The sequence below is a fragment of the Rhinopithecus bieti genome, unplaced genomic scaffold (genome assembly GCF_001698545.2).
Source record: "Rhinopithecus bieti isolate Rb0 unplaced genomic scaffold, ASM169854v2 scaffold_5260, whole genome shotgun sequence".
Taxonomy (NCBI): domain Eukaryota; kingdom Metazoa; phylum Chordata; class Mammalia; order Primates; family Cercopithecidae; genus Rhinopithecus; species Rhinopithecus bieti.
The window spans coordinates 4,967,069-4,981,106 of NW_016805896.1; the positions used below are offsets into that span (position 1 = coordinate 4,967,069).

At 40.0% G+C, this 14,038-nt stretch overlaps 1 long non-coding RNA gene across 1 annotated transcript in view; it reads left to right on the forward strand.

Annotated features, from left to right (window-relative positions):
• Window positions 1-3,528, forward strand: part of LOC108530912 (uncharacterized) — a 36,755-nt gene extending 33,227 nt beyond the window's left edge. Inside the window, exon 4 of the long non-coding RNA XR_001886020.1 lies at window positions 3,495-3,528. This is a non-coding gene — a long non-coding RNA (uncharacterized LOC108530912). The remainder of the gene's footprint in view (window positions 1-3,494) is intronic.
• The last annotated feature ends 10,510 nt before the right edge of the window (window positions 3,529-14,038 follow it).

The window sequence follows — 14,038 nt, forward strand, 5'->3', positions numbered from 1 at the left end:
AATAAGAATTATTAAATATGTAATTATTAAAAATTTAATATATATTATTAGATATTAATTGCTAATTGGTTATGTTATATAAGTAATCATAGTTAAAATACGAGTATACAATTTTGAATTCCATTCTCATCTGTGAGGTTAAAAATCAGCAGGGGGGAACCCTTTGTGAGTTACAAGGGAAGTGTAAGAAACCAGTACCCTCACACAGTATTTAAGTGCTTTTGCAATAGAACTTTGAAATCCGAAAGTAGTGCTTTAAAAAAGGCGGTTCCTGGGGATAAGGGAATATGCATGACCATACCTCTTCGTATTTGAGTGACTCAAATATCTGCACTGAGACACTGAACTATGTAAAATACCTGAGATACTTAAGCATTTAGGAGAATTTTTGGTTTGTTTTAACTGCTAGACTGGAAGGAGAGTAAAAAGCTTCTTAGTTCTATCTAGTGAAGTTGATTATTGCTACCTTACGTGACATAAACCTAAAATGATAAACATTCATTAAAAAAATTAAACCTACAATGAATTAATGAAGTGGATAAATCCTTAACTCCATCCACATGAATCCATTGCAGAACTCATGATGAAATTACCGTTTCCCAACCAAGCAGAAACCACTGAGCACATCCCTCACCAAACTACCCTGGGGCTTGGTCTGCAGATTCCAAGTGTCATATACCACTGCTCTTTACCTTCAATAAACAAATGCTTCTACAGCAGTGGGCCAGGAGGGGAAAGACGGCTTGCTTTCAACCCAAAGGGACACGAGCCCTGCTTGTGGAGTGAACTCCGCTGGGGTGCGGCAAGGGAGGCTCTGCTCAGAGTCCCAGGAATCTGGCTCAGGAACACCGAGACCATTGTCTTTAGAGGCAACAAAAGGGGTTGTTGAAAAAACCAAGCTTTAATATAAAGCCAAAAATCTGCGCTCATCATTTTGTGTTTCTTTGGCATTGAAATATGGCAGCCACTCTCCGCTCCTGCTGCTGTTTATGTTTAAAGGAGGCCTGCAGCCATGGAATGGGAGCCAGCTTTCAATATCTCACTCCTAAAAACAAAAACAAAAAATCCCTCTATCGTTTCTGCTCATGCGTCCTTTGACTTCCTGTCTGAACCTTTGGGGCTGGGGAGATGGTGGTGAGTGACAGATCAGCAGGATTCTTCACACCAGAGCCTGAGAACTCTCCCGGACAATTCTTTCATAACCAGATACACATTTGTGTTTACTTGGAGGAGGGGGACAACATTCCTTTGGCATTGGGTCAGATTTTCTTGTCTTTTACATATGTGTGTGTATATATATTTTTCTGGTTCTAGTTGGACAATTTCTGTTAAATCTCAGGAACAGTGGAGTGTAATCATTGTGGAGTTTATTTCAGCTTTTTGGCTGGCAGTTACATTGGCCTCTAATCATGAGTGGTGGAGGAACTGCTGCAATTACATAACCTTTACCCTAACTGCCTGAAGAAAGACAGCTGAAGGGGAGGGGAAGGTGATGGAGTGGGACTGGTAACTAGGAGGGGCAAGGGTCACTACAATGTTAATTGGTGTCTGCAGATCAGACCCATTTTTCTATGGTGAATAATTTAAAAACAATGTCATTCAGTAAATGAACAAATGCCCTTGACTTCTTAAAAGAGGTGAAGGGAATTGATCACAGTAAGTTCTCTGAACATAAAAATTAACTAAGTTTATAGTGCTGGAACTGATGTGTGTGTAATAATAGTGCATTATATTTGAAGGGTGAATTATATTTCTTCATAGTGCTTTTCATTTATATGATCATAAATTACTGTATATTTATATTTTATTGTGTTACTTTATTTGGTCATCACCATAAATCTGTAAAGAATTTAGAGCAAGCATCCATACCCTCAGTGAGAAGTTTATTGAAAATAAGAAGTTACGTGATTTGCCTCGGGTCAAGTAAGCCAGTCTCCTCCTTGATGCTTGGTGCCCCTTGATTTTTCAATGTATCATTTAACTTTATGGAATGTTAGTCCCCTAGCCAAACTTAATGATTCAACAGTTGTGATACAATCAAACGACTACATGTCATCCAGTGAAAATCTCTATAGCACATCCCTGTTCTTTAATGTACCCAGTTTTAACCTGGAAAAAAAAAATGCCGCAGAAACATCATTGCTGCTTTCTGTGGGTCCAAGTGATGGCACATGGCACATGGCACATTCCTTTCTATTCCATTTTCTTTTCTGCATCAAAACAGACTTTTTACTTGATTTCAGTGGTCTTTTCTTTAATTCTCTTTTGTATTAGCTTAGGGCAAAGTCTCTCTTGTCCACCAAACCTTAACTTTGAAGGAGTTGCATTTCTTTAGACCAATATTTTGCAGGTTACAACCAAACCCGAATGTCACCTCTTTCCATCCATGTTTAAAATGCTCACAATATATGCTCACAATAATGAGTCTTCCCAGTCTAAAGTGGTTGCTGGAGTCCCTGGTCTAAGTAATCCACCCCAAATCCTTTCTTGACCACATTTCTAAAGACCCAGTGAAAGCTGATGAATAAAAAGTAATTATAGAATCCTATGAAATCCCAGTGAGCCAACTACCCCTCTGAAGTGTAACTATTCTATGAGTGTTGTGAACCACATTGGTCCATAAAGAAAGAACCTGGAGTGGCTCATGCCTGTAATCCCAGCACTTTGGGAGGCCAAGGCAGGCGGACCACCTGAGGTCAGGAGTTGGAGACCAGCCTGACCAACATGGTGAAGCCCAATCTCTACTAAAAAATACCAAAAAACTAACCAGGAATGTTGGCATGCACCTGTCATCCCAGCTACTCAGGAGGCTGAGGCAGGAGAATTGCTTGAACCCAGGCAGCAGAGGTTGCAGTGAACTGAGTTTGTGCCACTGCACTGCAGCCTGGATGACAGAGCAAGATTCCGTCTCAGAAAAAAAAAAAAAAGAAAGAAAGAAAAGAAAAGAAAAGAAAAAAAAAGAAAACTAAAGGCTCCTTCTACCTCAAAGGAGTTATCTCAATAAATATTTGTTGATGCTAAACATCATAATGGGTAATGTTTCTCTTTATTCATCTTCCCAAATAGATGTTTTGAGGAATGTTGAATGTAAACATTTGAGACATTCAGTAAAACTCCAGCTATGAGCACTTCCTGCCTCCAGCCTTTTGTTTGTTTTCCAGTGAGAATGTGTAGTAACCCATTTCAAACTCTGGCTTGCGTGTTTTGTAGTGAAGGCTCCCCTGGAGCTAGGAATGCCAAGGCAAGAATTAGCCAGATTGTAATCTTTGTGCCTAGCAGTCTGACATCACTTGTAATCTCTGCCAAAATTCCTTTGGAAACAGATGTTCCTAGAGGGGGAATGGTAATCATTTATCCTCTTACATTTGTTCAGTAAATGCTGATTTGTGGAAAATACAAGGATTTAGGTTATGGTTAGGAACAATTCACTAAGGATATACCTTTTCAGATAGAATAACCATTATTATTCCAAAACATTTTTTCTTCTTTCACAGCATTTCTCATGCTTGAATTCAGGCTTTCCCATCTACTTACAGTCAGGAACAGTCACGTATATGCTTTCCCATGCTCCACCTGAAGTGGCTCCTGTAGCAAGCTGTAGGTGAGTAATTTACATATCCTGGTAGTATTTTCTAATCACTAGCCTAGTATACAATATAAACTTTAAGCCCTCCTTCTTGTGATTTGTAGATTATCTCTTTCATCCAAAAAAGTGTAATGATCACATAAAACTCCAAAAAGGATCATTTTTTTGATGACTGACTTATAAACAAGGAAAACTCTGGGTCTCATATCATTACTGTGATCACAAGGTCCTTGGGCCACTACAATGAATGGATGTATATTGATATATGTATCAGAAAAATACTGTCTCTGATATAAAAATATCAAGGATTTAGTTTTTTTTATTTTTGTATTCAAGGAATACATGCTGTGTGGAACATAAAGCTGAGTGAAACTGATGTAAGACTGATTTGTGCTTGCCTAAATCTCTATGCAAAAATTCTTTCTTTATTGGTCGTTACCATTGAACTGAAAGTATTTTCAGTTGAATTTTCATCTGAATGAAAAATCAGCTACTGGTAAGGATGTAAGTTCATTCAGAGGTGAACTCTTTAGTAACTGCTGAAACATCTTACCAGGAAGTCTTGGAGATCTTTTATGTAATTTGTTTGTTCTGTAGTTTCTGGATCATCAGAATTTGCTTATTATGTATTTCAAACCCTGAATTATTAAAAAACTAAAACTAAATTATGTTAGGACAAGTTTCCTCCAGAAATTGCAAGATAGGGGCATTCAATAATGTAATATGTGAATCCCACTGTATGTTAGTAACTTTTTCCAGAAATGTCAGGGTGTTACTCTTATTGTGAACAGAAGTCTTTACAGCATTTATTAGTCTTTGATTCAATATGGAAAAATCTCTAAGGGCCAGACTGTATATTCCCTCTGCAGAGTCCAAGCTCACATGTGTCTTTCCAGAGTCAGTTTCGATGCCCCACTGAGTTTCCGGGGGGTGGGATGGGCAGTGGACAGAACAATGCAGTGGTGAAAACAGGGCTGCATCTCAGCCCTTCTGTCTAAACTCATGTCTGAATAATTTGATTCTGTTCTTACATGAACTAAATGATGTCTTCCCTTCAAGAGAATGGGAGGGCAAGTTAATAATCTAGTCAAAATTTTGGAGGTGGTCTCAAGAGTAAATTTATTCTCATAGCCAATCACTGTCTTTAAAAAAATCTCAGTATCAGTTATTGAGATTCAACTTCATTTTAATGCACTCTACTATCTAGATGTGTAAAAAACTCAAATCCTTAGGTTATCTCATTTTAGAAACACCAAAGTAAATCCACAGGTGTTCTCATTTTAGATACCTTCAAGTGAATTCTGCAGCTGATGCAGTCCAGCAAGACATCAGAATGAAATCCTTCTAAAAATTAAGCTTTTGATAAAAAAGATATGTTCATGGTAGAATAAAAAAAAATTTTATTTTGTCCCCAAAATGTCCCACTCTAGATTAACAACTTACATGCTGTATGATGCAGAATTCAGCTGAGAATTTTTACCTGCTGGGGTGCTCGAACATCTCTGTTTTCTAGGGTGACCACTGTTTTGATCTGACGGGAACTGAGGATTTCTCAGGACTTGGGGCTTTCAGTGCTAAACTGGGTCAGTGTGAGGCAAGCTGCTGAGTCACTTTCTGAGAAAGTTCTGGCTCTGTTGTCAGGTATTTTTGTAGCTCAGGGGTCAGAATACAAATCAGCGTCTCCACTTCTTAGAACAAGCATCACTTCCACCTAATTTTAGAGCACATGGGTTGCTGCATCAACCTCCTGTTTCTAGTGCTTATCAGGGTCTATTCCAAATAGACTTTCCTCTATTCCAAAGCTTTCATGAAAGATTCTGACTGTGACCACTGATATTTAGAAATGTAGCCTGAGGAATACTTTGTCCTCCTTATTTTCTTCATTTCTTCTATAATTTTTGCTCAATCACTTTGCGCCAGGCATTGGGTTATGTGATGTTTCCAATGAGGGCAGGCACTGCCTACCACAGGGTTAGAATCTGATAAGGCAAATGAGTGAACAAGCACCATTAACAAAGCTTTGTCCCTTCATCAGGCCTGCTCAGATCAGGCCGAAGCTATGGTCCTAGGATAAATTCTGTCAGCTTTGTACAGCTCACCTTCACAGATTTGCAGTTTAGCATTCCGCTAAGTGGTCATGTGAAGAACGACTTTGTGCTTTTTCAGAAAAAAAGTTGAGAACTAACCCTTACACAGTTCAATATTCATTAAACAAAGATCTGTATAACACAGTCAGCTCTTCGTATCTGTGGGTTCTGCATCCACAGATTCAACCAGCCACAGATAACAAATATTCAGAAAAAAAAAAAAACAATAAAAAAATACAAATTTTAAGAAATATGGTAAAACAACTATTTGTATAGCATTTACATTGTATGAGTGTTACAAGTAATCTAGAGATGATTTAAACTGTATAGGAGGATGTGCTTAAGTTCTACGCAAATACTACATTATTTTACATCAGAGACTTGAGCACCCACGGATTTTGGTATCAGTTGGTGGGGTGGTTCCTGCAACCTATCCTTGGTGGATACTGAGGGACAATTGAGAGAGTTCATGGCTGGAAAATCATCTATCTCTGTAGTTGAACAAATATGCTTCCTTGTAGTGGACAGTGAGAGCCAGGAAATGAAGATAAGTTTGACACGCAGTTTTCAGTATCTTTTCTTAGCCTTGATTTAGTTTTCCGGTAAAATGATATTCTCATTTTTATAGTGTTAAAATATTTTAATCTCTCTCCATCAAGGGCTCTCTTTGCAACAGAGGGAGAATATTTCTTTTCTTCCATATACTAACCCCTTCAAAGACAGCATTCTTTTTCTATTTAAGGCTATAAAGGGGTCAAGCATGGTAGCTAACACCTGTAATCCCAGCACTTTGGGAGGCCAATGTGGGTGGATTGCTTGAGCCCAGGAGTTTGAGACCAGCCTGGGCAACATGGTGAAACCCTATTTCTACAAAAAATACAAAAATTAGCCAGGTGTGGTGGCACACACTTGTGGTCCTAGCTACTTGGGAGGCTGAGGCAGGAGGATCACCTTATATATGAGACTTGGAGGTCAAGGCTGCAGTGAGCTGAGATTGTGTCACTGTACTCCACTGTGCAACAGAATGAGACCCTCTCTCAGTAAGTAAATAAATAAATAAATAAATAAATAGATAGATAGATAGATAGATAGATAGATAGATAGATAGATACTAGCTGGGCATGCTGGCACGTGCCTCTAGTCCCACCTGCTTGGGAAGCTGAGGTGGGAGGATTGCTTGAGCCCAGAAGATAGAAGCTGCAATGAGCTATGATTGCACCACTGCACTCCAGCCTAGGTGACAGAGTGAGAACCTGTCTCAAAAAAAAAAAAAAATAAAATAAAAAAAAATAAAAAGGCTATAAAGGATTTTGGTTTTCAGAGGACCATTGTTCTGAAATTGACTATGAATCAGAAAAAAGTTCTTGCCCTAAGCTTCTCTAGTGTTCTACAACCAGGACCACCCTCTTACTCCTGACTTTTGCCAATGAAATCTTAGGGGAAGGTTTTGAGACTGTGTGGTTCTTAGTGTACATCACAGCATTGCTGCAGAGTCTGATGTCTTAGAAAAACATTTGGTTCTGAAAATATCTCTTCACCTTTCCCTAGTCTTCCAGTTCTCTTTTACTAGCACAAATAGTGTTTAAAACAAAAATTTTCATTTTTAATATATGTTGCTAGGGCGACCAGAAGACAGCAGCAGGAATTAAACCGAAGCCAAGAAACTGAGCACAGTTCCTCGGGCAAATCTTAATCTTGGCTGATGCCATATCTGGTGGGGGCGAGCTGAAGTCTACTTCCCTGTGGATAGAGAGAGAAACCTGCTTTTGAAACTCCTTCCAGAAGCATACCATCTTTTCATAAGTGGGAAATGTCTTGTGTTTTGCCTTCTGTTTCTTGTTTGATGGCATGCCTGGCCTTCTTTCCTATTTTTACCTTGTCTGCAGATTTTTCCACCACAAAGAGAGTTCCCAGATAATTATCCACTCTTCTGCCTAGTGAACAAAAGGAAGCATAATCTGGACTAACTAGAGGTTGAGTATCCCAGGTTCTTCTCAGGTTATGGTTGGCTGAGCTACACTTATTGAACACCTGTTGTAAATGACCATCATGAAGATGAAGCCATGTAGGTTCCAGTTGTGGTTTCCCCATGGAGTGTTCTGGGCAAATCACTCTGTGATTCTGTTTTCTGTATCATTAAAAGAAGAGAATATTACCACCTTCCTAAAATGGGTATTGTGAGGATTAAATGGAAAGAAAATAGATTTTTGTGGAAATTGTAAATGTTACCTTAACACTACACCAATGTTAGTTATTTTTTCTCAGTATCTGAAATTTGGGAGGAAAGAATAAAAGAGAGAAATGAAGAACAAGAGGAAGAGAAGGAAGAAGAGAGGGTGTGTGGATTTTTTACCTTGAGATGTTTATACATGCATGGCAGAGAAACAAAAACAAATGACATGAAATGATGCTGTAAGTTGGGAAATTTTATACATTTAGTTGGCTCTGCTGATTGTTCTAATTACCAGTTCATATGGTTTGGCTGCATGCCCACCCAAATCTCATCCTGAATTGTAGTTCCCATAATTCCCACGTGTCATGGGAGGGACCCAGTAGGAGGTAATTGAATTGTGGAATTGGTTTCCCTGATGCTATTCTCGTGATAATGAGTAAGTTCTCACAATATCTGGTGGTTTTATAAGGGGCTTCCCACTTCACTCAGTTCTCATTCTTTTCTCTCCTTTTGCTATGTGAAGAAGGACATGTTTGCTTTTCCTTCTGCCATGGCTGGAAGTTTCCTGAGGCCTCCCCAGCTATCCTGATCAGTGAGTCAATTAAACTTCTTTCCTTTAGAAATTACCTAGTCTTGGGTATGTCTTTATTAGCAGTGTGAGAATGAACTAATACAGTTAATTGGTATTGAGAGTGGAGTGCTGCTATAAGGATACCTGAAGGTGGAACACAACTTTGGAACTTGGTAACAGGCAGAGGTTGGAACAGTTTGGAGGGCTCAGAAGTAGGTGGGAAAATTTGGAATTCGTAGAGACTGAAGGGCTCAGAAGACAGGAAGATGGTGGGGAAGTCTGGAGCTTCCTAGAGACTTGTTGAATGGCTTTGAACAAAATGCTTATAGTGATATGGAAAATGAAGTCGACTGAGGTGGTCTCGATGGAGATGGGAAACTTGTTGGGAACTGAAATAAAGGTCACTCTTGTCACTCTTGCCGTGCAAAGAGACTGGTGGCATTTTGCCCCTGCCTTAGAAATCTGTGGAACTCTGAACATGAGAGAGGTGATTTAGGGTATCTGGCAAGAAACATTTGTAAGTGGCAAAGCATTCAAGAGGAAGAAGAGCATAAACCTTTGAAAATTTGCAGCCTGACTATTGTGATAGAAAAGAAAACCCCATTTTCTGGGGAGAAATTCAAGCAGGATGCAGATATTTGCAAAGATAACAAGGAGCCTAATGTTAATCACCAAGACAATAGGGAAAATGTCTCCAAGGCATGTCAGACACCTTCACAGCAGCCTCTCCCATCAGAGGCCTGGAGGCCTAGGAAGGAAAAGTGGTTTCCTAGGCCAGGTCCAGGGCCTTCCTGCTGTGTGCAGCTTTGGGACTTGGTGTCTTGCATCTCAGCTACTGTAGCTATGGTTAACAGGGGCCAATGTACATCTCAGGCCATTGCTTCATAGGGTACAAGCCCCAGGCCTTCGCAGTTTCCACATGATGTTGAGCCTGTGGGCACACATAAGTCAAGAATTGAGGTTTGGGAACCTCTGCCTGGATTTCAGAGGATGTATGGAAATACCTGATGTCTAGGCAGAAGTTTGCTGCAGGGATGGAGCCTTCATGGAGACCCTCTGCTAGGGCAGTGCTGAAGGGAAATGCAGGGTTGGAGCCCTACACAGAGTCTCTACTGGAGCACTGCCTAGTGGAGCTGTGAGAAGAGGGCCACAGTCCTCCAGACCCCAGAATGGTAGACCCACTGACAGCTTGCACTGTGCACCTGGAAAAGCTGCAGACACTCTATGCTAGCTGGGATGGGACTATACCCTGCAAAGCCACAGTGGTGGAGCTGCCTGGGGCTGTGGGAGCCCACCTCTTGCATCACTGTTACCTGTATGTGAGATATGGAGTCATAGTAGATCATATTGGAATTTTAAGTTTTAATGACTGCCTTATTCGATTTTGGATTTGCATGGGACCTATAGCCCCTTTGTTTTGTCCAATTTCTCCCATTTGGAGTGGGCATATTTACCCAATGCCTGTACCCCCATTGTATCTAGGAAGTAACTAACTTGCTTTTGATTTTACAGGCTCATAGGCAGAAGGGACTTGCCTTATCTCAGATGAGACTTTGGACTTGGACTTTTGAGACCATACTGGAATGAGTTAAGACTTCAGGGGACTATTGGAAGGACATGATTATGTTTTGAATTGTGAGGACATGAGATTTGGGAGGGGCCAGGGGCAGAATGATATGGTTCGGCTGTGTCCCCACCCAAATCTCATCTTGAATTATAGTTTCCATAATCCCCACATGTCATGGGATGGATCTGGTAGGAGGTAATTGAATCATGGGGGTGATTTCCTCCATGCTATTCTTGTGATAGTGAGTTCTCAGGAGATCTGATGGTTTTTTAAGGGGCTTCCCCAACACTTGGTTTTCATTCTTCTCTTTCCTGCTGCCATGTGAAGAAAGAAGTGTTTGCTTTCCCTTCCATCATGGTTGGAAGTTTCCCGAGGCCTCTCCAGTCATACTGAGCTGTGAGTCAATTAAACTTCTTTCCTTTGTAAATTACCCAGTCTCAGATATGTCTTTGTTAGCTGTGTGAGAATAGACTAATATACCAGTCAAGTGTTTGCCTAAAAATTATGGTACTCCCTGGAAGGACATTTATTTTGTTATGAAGAAAAAAAAGAGGCAAGATAGTTCAGAAAATAAGAGTGGCAATCTGGTGTGTTTTACAAAAGGATCTAATATACCCAAATTTTCTATCATATGGAATAGCAATTTCACCTCAAAAAAACTCATCTCCTTTTATTTAATTCGAATAGCTAAAATTTTAAAATGCCAGTTTGTTTAAAACATTTCACATTTAACTCTTACAATTTTGAGACAAACAGGTTACTTTTACACTTTAATACTTCAGTTGTAAAATAGTTCATGTTTACTTCAGAATATGCAGAAAATATAGAGGAAGAAAGAATGTTTTAAAAATTTATCCAAAGTCCTTTACCCAGGGACAGTCACTGTTAATACCTTAAAATATTTTCCACCATTTTTTTTCTATTTATAAATCAAAATTATATTCACATGGCATAAAATGTTTTCATTCTCCCCAAATTTCCTTTCTCAGAAACAACTAATTCCACCTCTTTTAAAGCTTTTCTTTTGTGTTTACCTCATCTCTAAATAACATATTTGTGTTTCTTCTTGTTTTATAAGTTTTAGGCATTGTCTATGGACTTCCCATTACGGAAAATGGCAGAGAAGTTAGCTTTGTCCCTCTACCATGTATGTGTATCATCTCCCACCTTCTCCATAGAGATTTTGGTTGATTAACATGCTGTGCTTACATTATTATGTTGCATATGCTATTTGGAGGTGAGATTCAAAGCTGAGATATATGGCTTACTATGATTAGTCTTTTTACTTTCTTTCTCTTTTTTTTTTTTTGAGATGGAGTTTTGCTGTTGTTGCCCAGGCTGGATTGCAATGGTGATCTTGGCTCACTTTAACCTCCACCTCCCAGGTTCAAGCAATTCTCCTGCCTCAGCCTCCCAAGTAGCTGGGATTACAGGTGCCTGCCACCATGCCAGGCTAATTTTTTGTATTTTTAGTGGAGACAGGGTTTCGCCATGTTGCCCAGGCTAGTCTGGAATTCCTGGACTCAGGTGATCTGCCCACCTTGGCCTCCCAAAATGTTGAGATTACACACACGTGAGCCACTGCACTGGGCCTTATTAGTTTTCTTGAACAATTTGGGGATGAATAATTACCTAGTTTTTCTTTTTTAGTTATTTTCTAAATGTAAATAAGGGTTAATGCAGGTTTTTCTCAGCATGACCATCATACAATTGTGGGAATCTGCTAAGAAATGCAATTGCAAATTTTCAAAAAGTGAAAGGAACTTGGATCCCTAAATCAATACTTGGAGGAGAGCTGCCTACTAATCAGGAGCTCCCATTTTGGGGTTTAAGCCATTGTTCTATGTGGGTTTGATTTTGTAACAGCTGAGATTATCTTATTTAATTTATGCACCATAGACCACTTTTCTTCTAGGGTTTTTTCTTTTTCTTTTCTTTTTTTTTTTGTCTCTTTGTCTTGGTCTCTAACATTTATGTGAAAGGATCTACTCAAATATCTGGTTATACTTGATTGTCTGCTCCTGTTTAAGAGTGGGGGTCTAAATAGCTGATTTGTAGTCTTAGCATATTAGTGGAGCTGATTGAACGCAAGCTTTGCTTTAGGGTGCTCTTGTTATTCCCAGACCCTTTATTCCCCGAAAAAGTCCACCAGAATCCAGAGTCAAAGCCAAGCGGCAAGGATCTTTAATGCAAGTTCGAACTTGGTCCCTCTGTTTTACAACATACAAGAGGGCCCCAATGATGCATGTGGCCGCTCTTTATAGTCCCGATGCATACAGGATATGCAAGGGGGGTTACAGAGGTACAAAGGAATTCTTTTGGTTGCAGCATTACAGCTGGTAATGGTTATATACAAATTAACAGTTTTCCATTTGTTCCCGCGTTTTTAGTAAAACTACAAACGGTTGTGATCTTATCAGGGGCTCTCTATGGTGTTGTGTGAGGTGGGGGGGTGTGTTGGGCTCAGGAAGTTGGGACAAAATATGAGGATTGTGTTCGTACTGGGCCCAGGACTAAGATATGTGGCAGACACCGGTAATTAGGAGCAGGACAGAGACTTTCACAACGTTTGTCCTTACAATGTCCGGAGTCTATAGATAACCTAATTAACCTAATCGGTTAGGTCCGGGGTCGGATCTTTAACTAGGCTGAGGGCGCCGCCCAGGCTGTCAGGGCCCGGGGCGCCGCCCGGGCTGTCAGGGCGCCGCCCGGGCTGTGAGCCTGTGGACTTCATTTCTGCCTTTTAGTTTTTTTCCAGTTCATCTCTTTCATTCTGCTTGGGCCCATGTCAGTATGTCTAGGGCTTTTCTTTTGGATTGGTCAGATACCCCAAAGAAGGCTCTTTCATCTCTGATCTGAAGGTAAAGGCCTGACTGCCAGTGTTCTGTGTGTTGAGAAAGGCGGCTGGAGGGTCTCAGAATTTACAATGTATAGGATTACAAAATTCCCATGTGTTTGTATGATACTCATCCTTCAGTTAGGCCTGGTATCCTCTAGAGTAGACCAGACCCCTCTATCTTGCCCTCTCTGTAGTATGAACCTCCTGTTTTCACCAGAGTGGGAGAAGGACAGTCACCCAGTGGGGTGAAAAAGAGAAGAGGATCTAGGATTTGTTTCCTCATGAGCTTTCAACAAACTCTGTTGTGTGTCCCATTTTCAGAGGTACCTGGTGCCAATTCCTGAGACTTGAGGATTCTGGTTGGTTCTCAGCACAGGAGTCGGCCTGCTCTGATTTGCTAGGTTAGTGACCATGAGCTCATTTGCTTTCCAGTTTCCAAAATGTTATTTCCTCTTCCATTTTCTCCAAATGTGTGCCTTTTAAATATATTATCCAGAAGCTCCTACTCTTTTTTCTGTGCATATTTCTACATAGTTGTATGTTTCATATAAATTTTTAAAATCCCACTTTAATGATTGTTCATAGCAGACACAAGTGTTTGATCCTGTTATTAAGTTCTTCAGTCATTTATAGAGCAGCTTTATCAAGATGCAATTCACACATCATACAATTCATCTATTTAAAGTGTACAAATTAGTGATTTTTTTAGCCTAATCAATTTAAAAATATTTTCATCCTCCCACAGAAAGAAACCCCATATTCACCAGCAGTCATTCTTCCTTTCTCCACAACACTAAGCAGACACTAATCTACTTGCCTCTGTGGATATGAATATGCATGTTCTGGACACTTCATGTAAATGGAATGATACAATATGTGGTCTGTTTTGACTGATTTATTTTACCTTGCATAGTCTTTTAAAGGCTCATCCATGTTGTTTCATGTATCAGTATTTCATTCCTTTTTTTTTTTTTTTTTTTTTTTTAAATATGGAGTCTCACTCTGTCACCCAGGCTGGAGTGCAGTGGTGTGACCTCGGCTTACTGCAATTTCCGCCTCCTGGGTTTAAATGATTCTCCTGTTTCACCTTCTTAAGTAGCTGGGATTACAGATGTGTGCCACCACACCCGGCTAATTTTTTGTATTTTTGTAGAGACGGGGTTTTGCCATGTTGGTCAGGCTGGTCTCAAACTCCTGACCTCTAGTGATCTGCCT